Here is a 21,752-nt window from a genome sequence, read left to right as displayed (position 1 = left end):
CTTCACAAAGGATAGTGGTCTTCCCATCATTGAGGGGTAGGTCCACTAGCTGAAGGCTAGTCAGTGCTGTGCGGAAATATGCTGTGTCCGGATCCAACTTCTGTGTGTGGGCCAACATGTAGTAGTCTACACTTTGTGACAAAGGGCAGATGGCTGGCCTGGAGAGGGTGTCCACGACAACGTTGTCTATGTCTGAAAGATGGCATACGTCGGTGGTGAATTCGGAGATATATGACAGGTGTTGCTGTTGATGAGCCGACCAGGGATTGGTGAAGGCGAAGATCAGCGGCCTGTGTTCAATGAAGACCGTGAAGTTTCGCCCTCGAGGAAGTAGCGGAAATAGTGAGTTGCCAGGTACAGAGCCAGCAGTTCTTGTTGAAGGCGCTGTACTTGCACTCAGGCGGGCACAAGTGGCAATTAAAAAAGGCAAGTGGCTTCCATGATTGGTCTATCAATTGCTAGATGGCTGCTCCTATCGCTGTTGCAGATACATCAACCATAAGGGCAATAGGGGCCTCCATGTGTGAGTGTACGAGCATGGTCGAGCTGGCGAGGGCGTCTTTTGTCTTTTCAAAAGCTGCCATAGCCTCGGTGGTCCAATGAGCTCTTCTGTGGAGGCTGAGATGAGGCCGAAGAGGGGTTGCATAGCAGCAGCCTGGAGAAAACTTGTTGTAGAAATTGGCCATTCCTACAAATTCCTGCAGGCCTTTAGCTGTGGTAGGGTTTGGAAACTGGCGAATAGCCTCCATTTTGTCTGGGAGAGGCACTGCGCTGTCCTTGGTTAAACGGTGGCCCAGGAAATCTATCTGTTGGCAGCCAAATTCAAATTTGGCCGGGTTGTTGGTGAGGCCAAACTGGCAAAGGCGGGAAAATAGTAGGTGGAGGTGGGCAACATGTTCCTCGGGCATAGCGCTTGCCACAAGGATTTCATCCAAGAAATGAAAAGGTAGGGTATGTCATGCCCTTTGATGTCCATTAGCCGTTGGAATATTTGGGCTACGTTTTTAAGGCCAAAGGGCATCTGTAGAAATTCGGAAAGGCAAAAATGGGTAATAATGGCCACATTTTGTATGTCATCTGGGTGGACCAGTATTTGATGGTAGCCCCTGATGACGTCAACCTTGGAGAAAATACAGGCACCATTGAGGTTGGCTGTGAAGTCCTGTATGTGTGGGACTGAATACCGGTCTGGAATAGTGGAGTTGTTTAATCTCCTGCAGTCGCCGCAGAGCCTCCAGCTGCCGTTGACCTTCTGTACCATGTGTAGTGGCGATGACCATGGGCTGTCTGACCTGCGGACAATGCCGAGCTCTTCCATGTGAGCGAACGCCTCCTTGGAGAGCTTGAGCTTTTTAGGTGCCGGCCAGCGGGCCTGAGAGTGAATGGGCGATCCCTTAGTCGAAATGTGGTGCTGCACTCCATGGGGCAGCTGAGTGGTTGAAAACTGTGGGCACAGGATGGCTGGAAACTCAGCAAGGAGTCGTGAGTAGTGGTTTTTAGCTTTCTCCACTGTGGTGAGGTGAGTGGCTTTCTCATTTGAAGTTCCCAGGGGAATGGTCTGAAATGCTTCTGCGCGGACCAGGCATCTGCATTGTAGGTCGACGAGGAGAGAGTGCGACCAGAGAACGTCTACTCCCAGCAGGGGCTTCTCGACTGCAGCCAAGGTGAAATGCCAGTGGAAATCAATATCTCCAAGACGCAGGTCAAAGGTGGAGATGGCGGCGTTGTTGGCTGCTCGAAGGGTGGGGCTGCGCGGTATCGTGTGCATCTCAAGGAGAGGTGGAATGACGCTGATCTCGGCTCCTGTGTTGACGGGGAACCTGCGGCCTGAGAGGGTGTTCTTTTGGCCAGCTGCTGCAGCCACTAACAGTGGCTGGCTCGCTCTTTCTGATAAGGCTCTTGTGGGCAGGGAAGTTAACGGTTATGGGGATAAGTCTGGGATTAGTTATCGAGAGAGAAAAATCAGCCATGATCCGATAAATGGCGGTGCTGGCTTGACGGGCCAATTGGCCTACTCCAGCACCTATTGTCTAATGTCTATTGTCTATTGTCTATTGATGTCAGGACAGGATTACAAAAGATAAGTAAAAGCAGTCACTTCCGGCACAGATTTAATAACAAATGTTTGTTGCAGGAATGACCATCAGCTGTTGATTAACGATGGCTCCTGGAATAATGTGATTCAATTTCCCACACAGTGATCCAAAATAAACATTTCAGGGAAATTATGTCAATAATCATATGATCGGCACAAAGGTGAAACACAACCAAAAATACCTGGTCATAATTCTGGCAATAACTTTAAACACAACAAAAAGAATTCCAATTTGTCATGTACAAAGTCACACCAGATCCAAAAGTACAAAATATTGGCACCATTATTCAAATAGCACGTTCAGAGTAATTTTAAACTGAGCTACACAAAGGTAGAGACTATTCATTTTAATTCAGTACACTTATTTTTGTGTGATAAACTAATTTTCAGCCATATTAATAAAATTGCAGGGAGTTACCATATAACAAGAGACACTTCTTAACATTAAAAAAAGAACAACTACATTCATTTGCTGCTGCAAAACTCCTTTGGTTTGTTGGGGATTTTACATTTTTAACAATTAATTTCATCAAGTCAATTTCAGACTGAGATTGTGTGCAGTTTCCCATATTTGGGCAAAGCAGCACATCTAATCCCAAGTCTGAATTACAGTGAATTAAGTTAAATGAATAAAAGGAAAAGTGTACTTTATCGTGCAATTTGAAGTCACATCATTAATTTAATCGCCAAGGGAAAGCAACTCTTAAGAATAAACTTGAAATATCTATGCTTGAAAAATTAGAACATTTGTTTGGGAAAATCTGGTGACCTGTGCATTATTAGAAGCTTTTGGCTCCAAGTACATCTGCCTTTGACTCGAGCTACTGAGAATTTTGTTAATGCCCGGTTGTTGGTTTTGTGTTTAATGTTTCATGTTATGAGTACAAACCCACGCCAAGATCCCTGGCTCATTTAACACATGTTTCAAAGGGTTGTGCAATATGAACCTATATTGGATGACGTGGTGACAGAAAAAAGATAGGGAGAGAGAGAAAAAAAACAAGCAAACGGAATGAGTGAGAGAGAGGGGAGGGAGAGTAACAGAGAGAGAGGGGGGGGAGGGAGAGCACTAGAGTGGAGAGGCAGATGGTGGGGTGGGGAGAGAGCAAGAGGGTGTGTGTGTGTGAGAGAGAGAAAGAGAGAGAGAGAGAGAGAGAGAGAGAGAGAGAAAGCCAGCACCTCCCACACATTTTACTGCAGACTAACATGAACACATTTAAACTGGCATACAGTTGCTCGTAACCAGCCATGCACTTTGCTTTTTGAATTTGTTTTTAATCAAGTTAAAAAAAAACATAAAATGAAAGTGAAGGATCACTAATTTGTGAGCAGAACAAGTTCAAATCCAGTCCAGTATTTCTATGCATCCCAGGCATTTGCTTTTGAATTCTGTTCAGGTAACATGTAACTTTTGACTGGTCCAAAGAACACTGCTGTCTTTTACAACTTTGTATTTAGTGGTCTGGTTTGCCTTTAGCTTGAACTTGGCGAGTGATAATGGATTAATCAGCAAAAATGCTTGTTTCCTTTCAATTTGAACTGATCACATGGTTCCAACTGTCATTTCACTGGCTGTGTTCCTTCTGCTGCTGACTGACGCCCAGCGAATGAAAGCTCCTTCCAGTCATGACTGAAGTGTTTCATTGGGAAATTACCTTGAAGAAAAGCTGACCGAGATGCAAAGGTAGAGACAGCATTATTTGAAATGTCCTTAACTTTACATTGCTTGTTCACAGCTGAATATTTTGTTGTGACTGTGACCGTTTGTTTTAGTTATACTAATAATGAAAGTTTCAAGCATCTTTTACTAGCATCTAAATTTCATGGTGTTTAAACACACATGTTGCTGCTAAATATTAACAAATGAAAAATATTTGCTCTCATTAGCTAGAACAAAGTGATTTCCAGCCAAAAGAAATCTTCTTGTATCCTTACATTTTGTATATTCTATCACACAATCCAGAAAAGCTACACCAGCTAAAGAACTTTGCATAATTGTAAAACCTCTCCAGGAGCTACGCTGCTGCAGATATAGCCACTTAATTTTTTTTTAACAGAGATAATTATTGGTGGATGCAGTTTAAGATAGCTGAAAGAGATGCTGTGTGTGTAATGGAAACAATGGAAAGATCCAGGATTTCTGTGGTGCTTTTTTTTAAAGGTCAAATGGGAAAAGAGAGTGGAGAGGATAAAGCACCTAGGGGCGTTTATTCACTTTAAGTCGCTTATCCATACATAATCATTATGATAAATATTAACAGAAGCCATCCTAGCTCCACACTACTACTGGTATCAACAAAACTGGACAACAAAACTATTTTTAATAAAACTGTTCAATTAATGTTGGCTTAAGCCTTAATGGATTTATTTTAGGTTTCAGACAGGGTCAGAATTATTACCTAGATACCCCAGTATCCCCTTGTTACTATTGCTAAGAGGGTAACTATGGGCTAAAAATCTGACCACGTAATTCCAACTAAGGAAGTTAATGGGTAAAAAAGCAATTTTTACAATTTCTGGGTTTCACTCAATACATCCTTCTTCTCATTTTCTGGTGGGATTTTCATTTTCTCTGGCACATTTTTCTGGTGTAAACCTTCTCCAAATGTATAATGTAAAAATTGGTCTTCAGAAAGATTTCCAACCTCACTGACCAGAAAAGCAACACTTCTTGTGATTCACTGAGAAAACAGATTTCACTGATCCCATTTTCCCATGAAACCATGTAAAATGAAGGGGCAATGGTCACGTTTCATTATGTGTAGTCATTGAGACTGCATGAACTCCAGAACCTCTAATACAACTTCACTTTTGTGCTTTGACTACTCTGCCAATAGAGGTCAGGGTTACAAGCATCCTTCCCCTTGTTAACTGCATATCACTTTACAGATTTGTGCCAGCACCTTACAGTGTGTAGCACGCTGCTGCATTGGGAAGGTCATACAAACATTATGTTTAAGAAGAAGCAACATAATCTACTTTTCATCAACCTACCAGAACAGGTGTATTGGCCACAGTCATTTGGCTGAATTGAAAGTGTCCTTAAGGTGCAGATATTCAGAGACTATATTCATACCATGACAGAACCTCCATACTAATCAACTCCCATAAGCATCTGGCTATAGATTGGTTGATCTCCTGCTAATTCCCCTTCCCCAGTGTAAAAAGAGCATGTTCTCTTTAGATTCTGTCTTTCTTCAGCTTTGTTGCATCATTTTAAGAGCTGTCTCCTAACATGGAACACCACAGGCCCTTTGGCTTTCAATGTTGAGCTGACCCATATATTCCTTTTTTTTAAATAATAAACCCATCCTACCCTGTAACCTCTATTTTTATTTCATCCTTTAAAAAACCTTACCCTTGACGACTCTCCTAAACTTCCCTCCCTTCACTTTGTATATTTGACCTCTGATGTTTGCTATTCCTGCCCTGGGAAACAGGCGCTGGGGGTCCATCCTATCTATGCCTCTCATAATCTTATAAACCTCCATCAAGTCTCTTCTCATCCTTCTACACTCCAAAGAGAAAAGTCCCAATTCTACTAACCTTTCCTCGTAAGACTTGTTTTCCAATCCAGGCAACATCATGGTAAATCTCTTCTGCACCCTCTCCATAGCTTCCACATCCTTCCTATAATGAGGTGACCAGAACTGAACACAATACTCCAAATGTGGTCTCACCAGAGATTTGTAGAGTTGTAACATTACCTTTCTACTCCTGAACTCTATCACTCTATTAATGAAGCCGAGCATCCCACAGGCCTTCTTATCTATCCTATCAACCTGTGCGGGATGTTTGGATTTGAGCCCCAAGGTCCCTCTGTTCATCCACACTCTTAAGTAACCTACCATTAAACCTGTACTCATCCTTCTGGTTGTCCTTCCAAGATGCATCATCTCACTCTTATCTGGATTGTACTCCATCTGCCACATTTCTGCCCAACTCTGCATCCTATGTATATCCTCTTGTAACCTTCGACAACCTTCAGCTCCAACCAGTACTCCTCTAACCTTCATCTCATCTGAAAACAGTAACCCATCCTTCTGCCTCTTCATCCACATCATTTATAAAAATCACAAAGAGCATGGGTCCCAGAACAGATCGTTGAAGCCCTCCACTAGACACCGACCTCCAGGCAGAATACTTTCCTTCCACTACTAGTCGCTGCTTTCTTCCTGCAAGCCCATTTTTTTTATCCACACTGCTAAGGTTCCACTGATCCCATGCCTCATGACTTTCTGGATAAGTCTCTCATGGGGACCTTGTCAAATGCCTTGCTAAAATCCATGTAGACCACATCTACTGACCCACCCTCATCTTTTGTAACCTCCTCAAAATATATGGAAAATTCAATTCAGCTCATGAGGCATGACCTTCCCTTCACAAAGTCATGCTGACTATCCTTGAGTAGAGTGTGCTTCTCCAAATGCTCATAGATCCTGTGCTTAAGAATCTTCCCCAATAGTTTGAAAACCACTGACGTAAGACTCACTGGTCTATAATTCCCAGGATTCTTCCTATTACTTTTTTTTTAAACAAGGGAGCTACATTTGCCATTCTCCAATTGTCTTGCACCTCCTCTGTGGCCAAAGAGGATTCAAAGATCATAGCTACTGCCCCAGTTATCACATTTATTACTTCCACAGCAACCTGGGGTATATCACATCCAACCCTGGGGACATCAATCTTGTTGTTTTTAAGAAGATCCAACACATCCTCTTCCTTAATCTCCACATTATGCAGCACACAGGCCTGTTCTATTTCAACATCACCATGATCAAGGTATTTTTCTCTCGTGAATACTGAAGCAAAGTATACTTTAGGACCTCCTCCTCCTCCAGACACATATGGCCTCCTTTAGCAGCCCCACCTTCATTTTCATCATCCTTTGGTACTTCACATATGCATAGAACTCCTTGGAGTTGTCCTTACTTCTACATGCCAAGGCCTTCTCATGTCCCCTTTAAGCTGACCTAAATCCTTTCTTAAGTGCCTTCCTTGCTACCATATATTTCTCATGAGCTCTTCCTATTTTCTACTTCCTCTTGACTAGTTCAGCCACAGCTCCCTTTTCCTACCATCTTTCCTTGTCCTAGTGGGATAAACCTATCCTGAACCCAGCCCAAGTGGTCCCTAAACTTCCTCCACATTACTTCTGTGCTTTCACCCTTTAAACATCTGTTTCCAATTTACTCTTGCTAGTTTCTGCCTCATCCTTTCATAATTAGCCCTTCCTCAGTTGGCAGTTTCCCATTGTGTCTGTTTTTATCCTTTTCCATTGTTATGCCAAAGCTAAGGGAGTTGTAGTCACTCTCACCAAAATGCTCCCCCACCGAGAGGTCACGCACCTGACCAGGTTCATTCCCCAGAACGAGATCCAGAATGGCATCTCCTCTTGTTGACTGGTCCAGATACTGTGTCAGAAATCCTTCCTGATCATGCCTGACAAATTCAGCCCCATCTATCCTTCTTGCAGACACGTATGTGCCAGTCAATGTTAGGGAAGTTGATATCACCCATAACTACAACCCTGTATTTCCTGCACCATTCCAAAATTTGTCTGCTTATCTGCTGCTCAGTTTCCTGAGAGCTATTTGGGGGCCTGTAGAATACTCTAGTACAGTGATAGTTCCCTTCCTATTTCTGATTTCCACCCATTCCAACTCAGCGTCCTCCCTTTTTATAGCCATGATGCTATCTTACACCCCACAACCCTGACCTTTCTGCCTCCCATCCTATTCCTTTTAAAACACCAAAACCCAGGTTACCTGCATCAGCCAATCCTGCCCTTTCTCCAGCCAAGTTTCAGTAACGAACACCACATCGTACTTCCACGTACTGATCCATGCTCAAATTTCATCCCCTTTATTCCTAATATTCCTCGCATTGAAATAGACACATTTCAACCCCTCTGATTGGCTACATTTATGTTTTGTCCCCTTCCTGTCCTTCCTCACAAACTCAGAACACATGGAATCATGCTTTTGACCTTTTACCCTTATCTCTGCCCTCACATTCTGATTCCCACTATCCCCCACCCCCTCCCAGGCCAAACTAGTTTAAACCCTCCCCGACTGCTCTAGCGAACCTTCTGCCAGAGTACCTTTCCATTTCAGATACAGCCCGTACTTTTTGTACAGTTCAGACCTTCCCCAGAAAAGATCCAAGTGATCGACAAATTTGAATCCCTGCCCCCTGCACGAACTCTTCATCTACACATTCAACTGCCTCTCTGGCGCTTGGCAGAGGCAGCAGTCCTGAGAATATCACCCTTGAGGTCCTGGTTTTTAACTTTCCTAACTCCTTATATTCCCTCTTCAGAACCTCATCCCTACTATGTCATTGGTCCCCATGTTTACCACAACATCTGGCTGATCACCCTCCCTCTCCAGAATGCTATGAACTTGATCAGAGACAACCCTGACCCTGGCACCTGGGAGGCAACATACTATCTGGGAGTTTCAATCTTGTTCACCAAACCTCCTATCTCCTCTCCTAACCAGTGAGTCCCCAATTACCATAGCTCTCCTCTTCTCCCTTCTGAACCAAGGGGGCAGCCTCTGTGCCAGAGATGTGACCACCATAGATCATTCCCCACCCCCACCCCCCCCCCAACAGTATTCTTGTTGTTGAGGGGAATGGTTACAGGGATGCTCTACACTATCTCCTTCGCATTCTCTATCCTAACAGTCATCCAGTTACCTGTCTCCTGATTTTTAGGTGTGACTGTCTCCCTGAAGCTCTTTATCACGAGATTGCATCTGTTCTGTAATATTGTGACAATTGCAAAAATTTGCAGTGCATTAGTAGGAAATGGGTTGATTTTGTCAGTTTCAATTACAGAGAAAGCTCTTGTTCTTTGTCCTGCCAAATAAGATCATTTAAATGTCAACAAGAATTAGCATGCAGCAATGTGTAGCCAGCACCTGTGTTTAATTACCACAGACTTATCATTTCTTTAGTTACCTTCAGCATTACTTTTGCTGATCTGCAATTGCAATGAAAGTGTTTTCTCCATGTGGAAGAGGAATTGAACACTGCTCCTGCTATAACACACACAACCAGACGGGTTGAGCTCAGTGAGCAGACTAGTTTATTGCAGGTTGCTGGGCTGCACTTATACTCCCAGCCCGGACCTGACTGAGAAACGTGCTGGAGGGCGCTGATGTCATCCGGGTGTCACATGGTCCCCAAGTGGGGGTTTCTTTTGAGCAACAAGCTGGAAGGAAGGGAAATCCCACGACGACGCCATTTTGGCTGGCTGCCCCGCCGTGTGGGTTACAAGTGGGGCCGGTTCACCTGCCTTGTGGTGAGCCTCCACACAGCCCACCCCAGAACAGGTGCCAATGTCCTTTTTTGCCGGGCGGCCTCGCTTCTTGGGCTGGGCAACAACCACGGGTTTGGTTGTATCGAGGTGCACTGGCTTCAGCCTGTCCATGGTAAACAGCTCATGCTTGCCGCCCAAGTCCAGCGTGAACGTTGAGCCGGAACACTGTATAACCCTGTACATCCCTTGTACGGTCACTGCAGAGGTGCCGCGGTCGGGCCCCGCCGATCGAAAACGAACTCCAAGGAAAGCAGCTCACCAGGAATGTGAGTCGGGCGGGTGCCATGCCTGGGTGGCAGTGGGGGTTTGAAGGAGACCAAGCGTGCCCTGAGGTGAGGAAGTAGTTCGTGCGGCGACCGCTGGGGATTGTGAGGTGCATTGAAGAACTCACCAGGTAGTGCCGGCGGCGCACCGTAGACCAGCTCAGCTGATGACGCCTGCAGATCTTCCTTGGGAGTGGAGCAGATGCCCAGGAGCACCCAAGGCAGTTCGTCCGTCCAGTCGGGAATGGTGAGGCGGATCATGAGCGCCGACTTAAGGTGGCAGTGCAGACGTTCGACCAGTCCATTGGCCTGCAGGTGGTAGGCCATGGTGAGGTGTGGCTGTATCCCCAACTTGTTGGCGAGCTGTGCCCAGAGCGCAGATGTGAACTGGGCAGCCTGATTGCTGGTGAGGAGAGCCGGGACGCCGAACCGGGTGACCCAACCATGCAACAGGGCTCAGGACAGGAGTCGGTGGAGGCGTCTGGCATCGGGATCGTTTCGGGCCAGCGAGTGGTGCGGTCCACCACCGTAAACAGGTAACGGTTGCCCCAGGAAATGGGAAGGGGCCCGATGATGTCCACGTGAATGTGGCTGAACCGTTCCCAGACGTACTCGAACTCCTGTATGGGCGCCCTGGTGTGCCTGAGCACCTTGGACGTCTGGCAATGGGTGCATGTTCTGGCCCAGCCCACAATCTGCTTCCACAGCCCATGTCATAGGAACTGTTCTGCCACCATCCGGACTGTTGACCTGATGGATGGATGTGAAAGGTCGTGAATGTGACAAAAGACCTGCTTGCGCCACTGCTGCGGAACCACTGGCCGCAGGGTGCCCAAGGAGATATCGCACAGGATGGTCCCTTCGCCGCTCGAAGTCGGAAGGTCTCGGAACCACAGGCCAGTGATGGCGGTCTTGAAGGCCCCTGTCTCCTCATCAGCTTCCTGGTGCCGGGCAAGCTGGTTGAAGTCGAGGCCGGACATCAGCACACAGATGGCCGGTCACGAGAGTTCATCAGCAACCCCATTGTCCTTCCCCGCCATGTGCCGAATGTCGGTGGTAAACTCCGACACGAAGGAGAGGTGACGCTACTGGCGTGCGACCAGGCATCCTTTGCCATCGCGAGCACTCGGGTGAGGGGTTTGTGGTCAGTGAAAATGGTAAAAGTCCTCCCCTCCAAAAAATAGCAGAAATCCCACACCACCATGTATATGCCCAGTAACTCAAGGTCGAAGGCACTATACTTGCGTTCCGGCGGGTGGTGCAGGCGGCTGAAGAATGCCAGCGGTTTCCAATGCCCATTCACCTTCTGCTCCAGGATGGCATCGACGGCAGTGGCAGAGGCATCGACGGAGAGTGCCATATGCAGGTCGGTGTGCTGGTGGGCGAGCATGGCGGCCTTCGAGAGGGCATCCTTGGTGGCCTCGAATGCGATGCAGACTTATGGGTTCCAAGCGAGTGTCCTGTGCTTGGCTGCAATGAGGGTGAATAGCAGCTGCATGATACGACCAGCTCCCAGGATGAAGCAGTTGTAAAAGTTGACCATACCCGCGAACTCCTGCAGCCCATTGAGGTTGTTCGGGTGTGGAAAATCCCTGATGGCGGCAATCTTTGCAGCGGCGGGTGTGACTCCTTCAGTCATGATGGTATGGCCCAGGAACTGCATGGACTCTTTCCCGAACTGGCACTTGGCTGGGTTGATGGTAAGGCCGAAGTAGGCCAGCCAGGAGAAAAAGCACGTAGGTGGGCCTTGTGTTGCACCCGATCCTTGCCGGCGACAAGGATGTCGTCCAAATAAATAAAGACAAAATCGAAGTCCCTGTCCACAGAGTCCATGAGGCGCTGGAAGGTCTGAGCAGTGTTCTTGAGCCCAAACGTCATGCGCAGGAATTCAAACAGGCCAAATGGGGTGATAATGGCCGTCTTGGGTATATCCTCAGGGTGCACTGGGATCTGGTGATATCCGCACACCAGGTCAACCTTGGAGAAGACCCTCACACCGTGCAGGTTGGTCATAAAGTCCTGGATGTGAGGGATGGGGTAACGGTCAGGAACGGTTGCTTCATTGAGCTGTCAATAGTCTCCGCAGGGACGCCAGCCACGGGAGGCTTTCGGGACTAGGTGGAGTAGTGAAGCCCACGGGCTGTCGAACCACCAAATGATCCCCAGCTCCAACAGGTGTGAAAACTCCTCCTTCGCTGCCTGGAGCTTGTCAGGTGGGAGCCAGCGTGCCTTGGCATGAACCGACGGGCCCTGGGTGAGGATGTGGTGGAACACCCCAGGGCACAGCGAGGCAGCGGAGAACTGTGGCTTGAGGAGTGTTGGGAACTCATTCAAGATCTGCTGGAACTTGTCTCTGGGTGTGCTGATCGTGGCCAGCTGCGGTTGTTCTGAGCAGGAGGCATTGAGGCAAACAGCCTGGAAGGTACGGGCGTGCACCAGGCACTTACCTCGAATGTCCACTAGAAGCTCATGTGTGAGGAGGAAGTCTGCACCCAGGATGGCAGTCGGGAAGGACGAGACGGTGAACCTCCACGCGAAATTTTGTTGGCCTATCTGGAAGTGGATTGTCTTGTCTCCATACGTCCAGATTGTCGTTGCGTTGGCCGCATGAAGGAGAGGTCCACGAGGTCGATTCCTGGATTCGATGACCGTGGCCGTTATGATGCTGATCTGGGCTCCAGTGTCAACGAGGAACCTCTGGCCACTGACTGAGTCCAGCAGGTAGAGAAGGCTGTGTCCTTGGCCAGCTGCCGGCCTGGTCGTTTCCCTGGAAAGAGCAGGGCTGATGACACTTCTGAGCCTTGGCTCCCCATTGCTTGTGGTAGAAGCAGAGGCCTGAAACGAATGCTGTGGCCTTGGTTATGTTCTTGGTGGCCCTTGCAGGGGCCGGGTGCTCTACCGCAGCGCTTGGCATAGTCATGCCTGTGCCCGTGCCTGACCTTGCGAGAATCACGTGAGCCATAGCTCTTGGGCCTTCTGGGCGACCTTCCTCAGGTCAGTGAAGCTCTCCTGAACCAGCAGCAGGCAGATATCCCTGGGCATATGTTTGAGGAAGATCCACTCAAAAAGTGAGCAGTTGGTGTGCTTACCCATGAGCATGAGCATCTCATCCATCAGTTCCATCAGGGACCTGTCCCCTAGGGTGTCGAGGTGCAGCACCCGAGCAGCACGCTGGTGTCTGGATAGTCCAAGGGACCCGGTAAGCACTCGCTTGATGGTCTCATACTTGTCCTCAGCGGGTGGGTGCTGAACAAGGTGCAGCATGTGTCTGGCCGTGGCCTGGTCCAGGGCAGCAACCACATGGTAGAATTTGGTCATGTCGGACAAAATCTGGCAGTGGTGAAACTGGGCCTCTGCGTGGACGAACCAGATCTCCGGCTCCTGAATCCAGAATTCAGGCAGTTTCACGGCTATAGCGCTGATCCCAAGCTCGCTCATAATGGGTTCAAAAATGTTTGAACCAGTCAGGGTCACCAATTGTAGCGGCGGCTACACTCCTCCTGCAATAACACATGCAGACAGGTTGAGCTCAGTGAGCAGACTAGTTTATTGCAGGCTGCTGGGCTGCACTTGTATTCCCATCCCAGACCTGGCTGAGAACTGCGCTGGAGGGCGCTGACGTCATCCAGGCGTCACGTGGTCCCCAAGCGCAGGTTTCTGAGCCCCGACCTGGAAGGAAGGGAAAACCCTAATGGTGCCATTTTGACCGGCTGCCCCGCCGCGTGGCTTACAAGCAGGGCCGGTTCGCCTGCCTTGTGGTGAGCCGCCATACATGGCAACTTTTGGATGAGCAGGTGAATGATATACAAGTTGTGTGCACATAACCTTCATGTACTACATGATGACTGGAGGAACCAGGCTCCTACATTGAACCTGACTCCTGGAAATACACAAATCATCTCCAGAGATTATGAGGTGATGTTTCTGAGTCTGGCTCCCAGGGAGATCTCCCAAATGTCTAGAACAGTGGTTCTCAACCTTTTTCTTTCTACTCACATACACTTTATGTATTCCCTATGTCATAGGGATCACTTAAGGTGGTATGTGGGTGGAAAGTATAAGTATGAAAACCACTGTTTTAATTGTATTTAATTGACTCGTAATGTGCACGGTTTCATAACTCCAAAGGAAATGGGCCAATGACAATTTTTCTCAAGCAAATTATTTCAGTAAAAATTGGGTCTAGAGCAGTGATTCTCGACCTTCCTTTTCCATTCACATACCACCTTAAGTAATCCCTTAATAATCACAGAGCACTTATGGCATAGGGATTATTTAAAGTGGTCTGTGAGTAGAAAGAAAAAGTTGGAGAACCATAGGTCGAGAAAAAAATACAAGACCTCACTTTATTCAGCCTCTCCTTCTCCGAGATTAGACTCACCAAGAGGGCCAGCGGCCGAGGAAGAAAGGTAAGTGGTTAATTACGTTTTTAGTTTTCTGCAGCTTTGTGGGTTGAAGGTCATTTGTGATCTTCTAGAACCTATTGGAACTTCTGTCCCAGATTGTACAGGCAGAACACATTGATGGGGCTGTGGGAGCCCTGAAGAGAAATTTTCATTGACTCTGCCTAATGCAAGGGTGAATGCCTGCATGTATTTAGTATAACATGCACATCAGATTGCGTAGACAATTTTCCATGGTGCTATTATTTTAATTTCAGTGAAAAGTATGAGCAATAGAGACCAATGAGCTATTTTAGGGTAGAAAACTAATTTTACCCACTGCAAGGAATTTCTATCCCTGGGTTAAGAGTGACAAGTAAAAACACAGTGCTGAAGAAACTCAGCTTTTATATCGCAAAGATAAAGTCACATAACCAACGTCAGTAAGAGAGAAACAAAATGTAGGCAGGTGCCCGGTTGATTGATGACTCTGAGTTGTATGTCAATGGTCTCACCACCACTCGCAGAACTAAAAGTATGTAAGGGAAGGTATCTCTATTTTTCATAAGAAAACTAAGGTTCAATAATAGGGCCTCCCAGTGGTCAACCTTTAAATTTCACAAAAATTCCCACACCAACATGTCTGTCCATGGCATTGTGCACTGTCAAACCAAGGCTACCTGCAAAATGGAGGAACTCCTAATATTCCATCTCCAAGAGATGGCATTAACATTGATCTCCAGTTTCCCTTGGGCCCCCTCCCTTTCTTCCATGCATGGGAATTAAGTGGGAAAAAGGTGCTGATGGGGATGCTCTAAGAGATATTTTAGATTCAGTGGGCCAGAGGGCCTCTGTCTGCATTAGAAGGATATATGAGAAAATGTGCATATGAAGCAAATTTAAAACGGAGATGAATTTCTACAAGCAGCTGAATTGAAGAAACTGCTCCACGGCCCTCCCCAGTTGATGTGGCCAGAGACTTTAGTGAGATTACTAAAGGTATATGGAGTGGCTGATGCTGCTCTTCCGTTTGTCTTGGAGTTGGAATGCAGTGAAAATCATGTCTACTGTGCTTTCAAATAGATAGAATCCATGTTGTGATTCAGGAAGTAGCCGCCTTTCCTGAACATGGTCATGACAGCATCTCTCAAGGTTGGCGTCCAGGGAACATAACTAAAGCACAGCTGTGTCTGACCTGTGCCAATCTGCCTTTTTCCAGCCCCTTCACAAAAGTTTGCGTTGATGGAATGTAGTCAGTTCTATCAGATGCAGAGCAGCCAGAAACATTCACTCCTCGAAGTGAGCACACCAAGTTGCGATATCAAAGTAAATTGAAAGATAAATAAAATAAGAAAAATAAAGAGCCAGATTGAAAAATAGCCCTCTGGCTTTATTACAGATCTGGTGTGCACATGTTGGTACCAACGATTCCTTCCTCCCTTGCCTCCTAGCTCATCTGATATGCACACATTTTGCTGAGGCCATGCTTTGCCTTCTGCATAAATGCTGCACTGACATTTGGGTTATAACTGGTGTTCATATTAGACTGGTCTTGCATATTGATACATTCAGTCAATTTTATTCTGACAGTTACCATTTACCACAGAGCTGGTAGCGAAAGTTGGACACAATTTTTCAGTAGTAGAAGAGGCAGGGATAGAGAATTGTCAACTTGTTAGGGGCTGGTGTTGTCCAACTGCAAACTGGTGCCTTCAGGAAAAACCTGGTGGTGAAGTAGATGTTAAAATTAAAACCACTGCAAAATAGCAATTACAACTTTCTTTCAGAGCAAACTTCAAACTAGAAAGTGGTTTCTGGGTGACAGCATGGGCTTCCATTCATTGCTTTTTAAGGGATGTCATTTTCAAAGAGTTGATTTTATGCCCATGTCAAATGTTACAATGAATAATGATAACCGTGCTGTAATTTGGGAACAGCATGACCAGAAAAGAACATTGTTGAGTGTTGCTCTGAACCAAATTTGCATTATCTGATAGTAATGCATTATCTCGAAAGTTTATTCAGTGCAACAGATGTTTTTGAAGGGTGTAACTGCACTCTTCTAATCAGCATTAGCCAGGACACACATCCTGAAATCAAAAAAAATTAATGAGACTGAACGTTTGAACAACGGACTTTTTGACATCAGAGGAGAAAGAGTCCTTATGCTAAATATGAAAGATCAAACAGGAGCTAAGAAGGCACTGATCATAAAAGTAAAAAGAAATAGTCCAATCTTTTTCAACAAATAGGAAAACCCTGCTGGTAAATTTTATTGGACATAGATGGTTATCTCGAATACTTCGTGGAATTGAAGTGCTAAAGACAGAGTCTGAGGCTTTCTCAACCATGTTCAGCCAGAAGAACTGAAAGAATGATGCGCCTTGCTTCCTCGTACAATCACACCATCGCAGAAGCACATTCATCTCATATCAAGGAAAAATTTGATACAGCAGAACTATAGGAAAGAGCAACATCTTACATTTAGGACTGAATACCAGCACTCCATATAGACCTGTGCATCTAACCAAGCTATATTAGTAGGATTATAACATGGCACATACCAACAGTATGGAGAATTGCCCAGGTATGTCCTGCATATAGAAAGTGGGAGAAATCCATCTAATTATTTCCCTTTCCACTTTCAAACATCAAAGTGGTGGAAGGTGTTGCCAATGGTACGATCTATCCATCTTTGCCAGAACAACAAAGATCAAAATGCATTTTGATCTTTTTTTTAAAAAAAAACCACCTGGAGGAACTCAACAGATGGGCCAATATAAGTGGGAGAAAATGAATGGTCGACATTTCTGGTCAGAACCCTTCATCGTGAGTCTTGACGAAGGGTTCTGACAACGTTAACACTGATGTGTTCAATTTTTTGAGTTCCTCCAGTAGAGTTTTTTTTGCTCTATTCCAGCATCTGAAAGAGTCTGGTACAAAACAACTGAATTCCTCACAGTGACTGCCCTTGACATCAACACTTGACTACATATGACCTTGTAAAACAAGGTCAGTGAGCAACAAGGAGAATATGCTCCAATGGTTGGAACCTTACCACAAATGAAATGGTTTTGGTTGTTGGCTTGCCAAAGCAAAGTCAAAGCACTCTTTTTTTTATTTTAGATATCCAGCATTAAAAGGTTTAATGAAGGGTTTCAACCCAAAATGTTGGCAATTCCTTTCTTCCTCACTAATGTTGCTCAACCATTTGAGTTCCTCCAACAAATTTTCCTTTTTTTTTGCTCCATATTCAAGTAACTGCAGTGTCTACTGCTCTGGATTACTTGCATTAATAAGAGAAATGATGTTGTTCCCATGTGCTGGAAAGGTTTATAAAAACCTGAAATCTGGAAGAAAGTGAAGTAGGTTTGGGAGAGTGGCATCGTGAAGCTAGTATGTTCTGCAAACAACACCATCTGATGCAACCTGTCCTTGCCTCGCAGCTGTCTTTCCACGTGTTGCTTGGTGTTCAATGCTACTCAAAGGTTATATGGTCCATTTGATTCTGTACCCACACTCATCCATTAGAAATTAGAATGAAAATTATTTCTCTGTAGCTATAAATACAGATTGATTTAAAACAAACTAATTCAAAGTGCTTTGTATTTAGCCCTCAGAAGAAAATAAAACAGCAGATGCTAAAAATCTGAAATTAAAAAAAAACAGAAAATTCACAGACACTTAGCAGATCAAGCAACATCTGTTCAGAGAAATTATGAAGGGAATTTGACCTCAGATGTTAACTCTGTTTCTCTTTCCAAGGGTGCTACCTGACCTGGTGAATATTTATAGCATTTTATATTTTAAGTCTTGCAAAGAGGCAGTTGGCAAAGGTGGTGACATCCAGAGGAGTCACATTTATTCCAACCAAAAAACAAGCTGAACTGGTTTTTGTAGAGTCAAAGTCAGATCCTAGATCTGGTCTATCATCCAGGAGACAGTCAAATCCATAAGCCACAAGTGAAATGCAACAATAGACATGTTGTTTAAAGTTATTTGCATATTTTAACTGAAAAGCTTCTAAGGTATGCAAATGTAGTTTGATTTTTTTTTTGATCATGCTGTAATCACATTATGTTTAACAAGTATTTTGAAATGCAGAAAGTGTTATGTACAAGATTACATGTAGCCAGCAAATGTAATGTTATATTTATCAGAAATTTAGAATTCTGATGCATATTATTTACTATTATATTAATTTTCAAGGCCTTTAATATCTTACCCAACAGCTAAGTTAGAGTGTTCCTTATATTCTTGGTCTAGCAGTGTTCTTTTGGTTTTTGAATATTGAAATGCATTTTGATCTTTTTTTTAAAAAAAACCGCCTAGAGGAACTCAAAAGATGGGCCAGTATAAGTGGGAGAAAATGAATGGTTGACATTTCTGGTCAAAACCCTTCATCATGAGTCTTGACGAAGGGTTCTGACAACATTAACACTGATGTGTTCGATTTTCTGAGTTCCTCCAGTAGATTTTTTTTTGCTCTATTCCAGCATCTGCAGCTTCTGGTGCCTCTTGAACTTGTACACAATTTAAATCCTTGTCGATAACCTAGGAAGATTTAACTGTTTGAAAACTTCATTTAATTTGGTTCCTATCGATGTCTTCTTTCTCTGAAATAGCATCTGTGGGAACAGGATAATTCTGGACCTGTGAGTTCTGAGGTGATTGATAAAGTCTATGCAGGATCCACAGGCTGCCAGATGAAGGCCACATTTTGCTTGATAGGGCAGGTGGCTAGATTAGGTGTTGCACTTCACTATATTGACTGGTTTCAGGCAAAAGATTTTTACTTTGGCAGTCAGCCAATCCAGTCAGCTTGGCATGTGGTCTAAGAAGGTTGATGCATGGAAACAGGCATTTTTGGCTCATCAAATCTGCACTGACCATCAAGCACCTCTAATGCTGATCCTACCCTAATCCATTTTATTGTCCCTATTCCCATCAACTCTCTTTTCTGTCAAATTCCACCACAAATCTACACAATAGAGACAGTTTACACTGACCATTTAATCAATGGTCTCTTGCCTTTGAAATATAAAAGGCCTGATTGAGAAGGAGGATTGAGCAAGGGCCCCTTCCAAAGCCTGTCCCACTAGATGAATTAGCAAAATGATCCTTTATACTATAAATTAGTATAAATTTATACTTTCATAGGCAGTGAGAGAAGTGCATTGGACAGTCATGAGAATGAATGAATTAAGTACCTTCATCACTAATTGAGGTTAATGTCAATTATTTTTATTTATATTTTCTCCATGATTTTATTTAAATAAAAAACCCAAGCAAAAAGCTTTTGACAAAGTTCCCCACAAGAGGTTAGGAAAAAAGGTGGAGGCATTAGGTATAAATAAGGAGGTAGTGAAATGGATTCAGCAATGGTTGGATGGGAGGTGTCAGAGAGTACTGGTAGAAAATTGTTTGTCAAATTGGAGGCCAGTGACTAGTGGAGTTCCTCAGGGATCGGTCCTGGGTCCACTATTGTTTGTTATATATATTAACGATCTGGAAGAAGAGGTGGTAAAATGGATAAGTAAGTTTGCAGATGATACAAAGATTGATGGTATTGTGGACAGTGAGGAAGATTACCGTAGCATAAAAAGAAATATAAGAAAGCTAGAGGAGTGGGCTGAGAAATGGCTGATGGAATTTAATACGGATAAGTGTGAAGTGTTGCATTTTGGAAAGGCACATCTAAATAAGTCATATACATTAAATGGTAGACAATTGAGGAGTGCAGAGCAACAAAGGGATTTAGGAGTTATGGTAAATAGTACCCTCAAAGTTGATACTCAGGTAGATAGAGTGGTGAAGAAGGCATTTGGAATCTTGGCCTTCATAAATCAGAGTATTGAATTCAAGAGTTGGGGTGTTATGATGAAATTGCACAAAGCATTGGTGAGGCCAAGTTTGGAATACTGTGTGCAGTTTTGGTCACCAAATTATAGGAAGGATACAAACAAAATAGAGAGAGTGCAGAGAAGGTTCACGAGAATGTTGACAGGATGTCAGGGTTTGAGTTACAGAGAAAGGTTGAGCAGCCTGGGGCTTTTTTCTCTGGAGCGTAGAAGATTGAGGGGGGATTTAATGGAAGTGTTCAAGATTTTAAAAGGACAGAGAGAGTCAACATGGATAGGCTTTTTCAATTAAGAGTGGGGGATATTCAAACCAGAGGCCATGGTTTGAGATTGCAGGGGGAAAATTATAAGGAGAACATGAGGGGAAATTTCTTCACGCAAAGAGTGGTTGGGATGTGGAATAAGCTTCCGGCAGAGGTGGTTGAAGCAAGGACGTTATTTACATTTAAGGAAAGACTGGATAATTACATGGAGGGGAGAGGAGTGGAGGGGTATGGACCAGGTGCTGGTCAGTGGGACTAGGAGGGTGGGGATTTCTTCTGGCATGGACTAGTAGGCCCAAACTGGCCTGTTCTGTGCTGTATATGGTTATATGGTTATAAAATGCTGAGCTTTGTCAAATGGTGCTTTTAAAGGTGTGCTGAGCCATAATTGTGTAATTTAATGGTAAGTTAAGCCATAACTCACATGGTCCTGCAAAATTAATTTTGTATTGAGGGTTTCTGAATCATTCATAATAATTATTTCAAAATTCCATTTTTTTTATAGTTTCTCTTTGATTTGTTTGTTTCCAATCTAATTCATTCTACCTCTATCCACATTTGAATGTTGTGATCATTGTTTCATTCTCTGTAAAATATTTTAAAGATATAATAAGTGAAAGATAAAACAGAAAATGCTGGAAATATTGAACACGTCCGGCAGCTTTTGTGGGAACAACACTGACATGAAACAATAAACCTGCTTTTTTTTTTCATGGCTGTTGCCTGACTTGCTGAGTATTTCAATCATTTCATGTTTTTATCTCAGATTTCCTGAATTTGCAGTTTATTGCCTTAGAAATCAAAGATTTCCACTTCCTTTTTCGTTTGCCATCAGAACCCACTACAGAATGTGCCAAATTGTAACGTTCATTTTTAATGGAACAGTACGTCATCAAAACTATTGAGTCTCTCAGAAGGAAAAGACATTGATATGGATTATTTTATGACTCCTTTCCATCCCAAAATGACTTGCAGCTTCTATCATCAAGGACCCTCACCACCCAAGACGTGCCCTTTTCTTACCGTTACCATCAGAAAGGAGGTACAGAAGCCTGAAGACACACACTCTTTGTTACAAAAAGCTTCTTTCCCTTTGCCATCAGATTTCTGAAGGGACAATGAACCCATAGACATTTTTTGGTCATTACATGTGCAAAATACTATTTCTCTTTTTTTGCTCTACTTATTTCTTTTTAAAAAATCTTGTATTTATGGAATTGTAACATAGTAATTTTGCTCCTTGTTATGCACAAGGTGGCACAGTTAGAATAGCAATTAGCGCAACACTATTACAACACCAGCAACCCGGGTTCAAATCCGGCACTGTCTGTAAGGAATTTGTACGTGCTTCCCTTGTCTGCGTGGGTTTTCCCTGGGAGCTCCGGTTACCTCCCACACTTCAAAACTAATGGAGGTTATAATTAGGCAGTGGGGGTTGTGCTGAATGTCTAATCTATTTAAAAAAAATACTGCTGCAAAGTAACAAATTTCATGACACATGGGATAAACTTGATTGTGATTTGAATCTAGAACAATAGAACCATAGAACATTATAGCTCAG

At 44.4% G+C, this 21,752-nt stretch overlaps 1 protein-coding gene across 3 annotated transcripts in view; it reads left to right on the top strand.

Moving 5' to 3' along the window:
* The first annotated feature begins 3,288 nt into the window (after positions 1-3,288).
* cdkn2a/b (cyclin-dependent kinase inhibitor 2A/B (p15, inhibits CDK4)) overlaps positions 3,289-21,752 on the top strand; it is a 57,359-nt gene continuing 38,895 nt past the window's right edge. The window contains exon 1 of one of the 3 annotated variants that reach the window (XM_069926923.1): positions 3,289-3,779. The gene's annotated coding sequence lies outside the window, so the exon portion shown is untranslated. The remainder of the gene's footprint in view (positions 3,780-21,752) is intronic. The other 2 variants (XM_069926884.1, XM_069926988.1) reach the window with 2 other exon arrangements.

Source organism: Narcine bancroftii, chromosome 1 (genome assembly GCF_036971445.1).
Source record: "Narcine bancroftii isolate sNarBan1 chromosome 1, sNarBan1.hap1, whole genome shotgun sequence".
Taxonomy (NCBI): domain Eukaryota; kingdom Metazoa; phylum Chordata; class Chondrichthyes; order Torpediniformes; family Narcinidae; genus Narcine; species Narcine bancroftii.
Note: the sequence above shows the minus strand (reverse complement) of the source record. Positions and strands in the feature narration are given on the sequence as shown.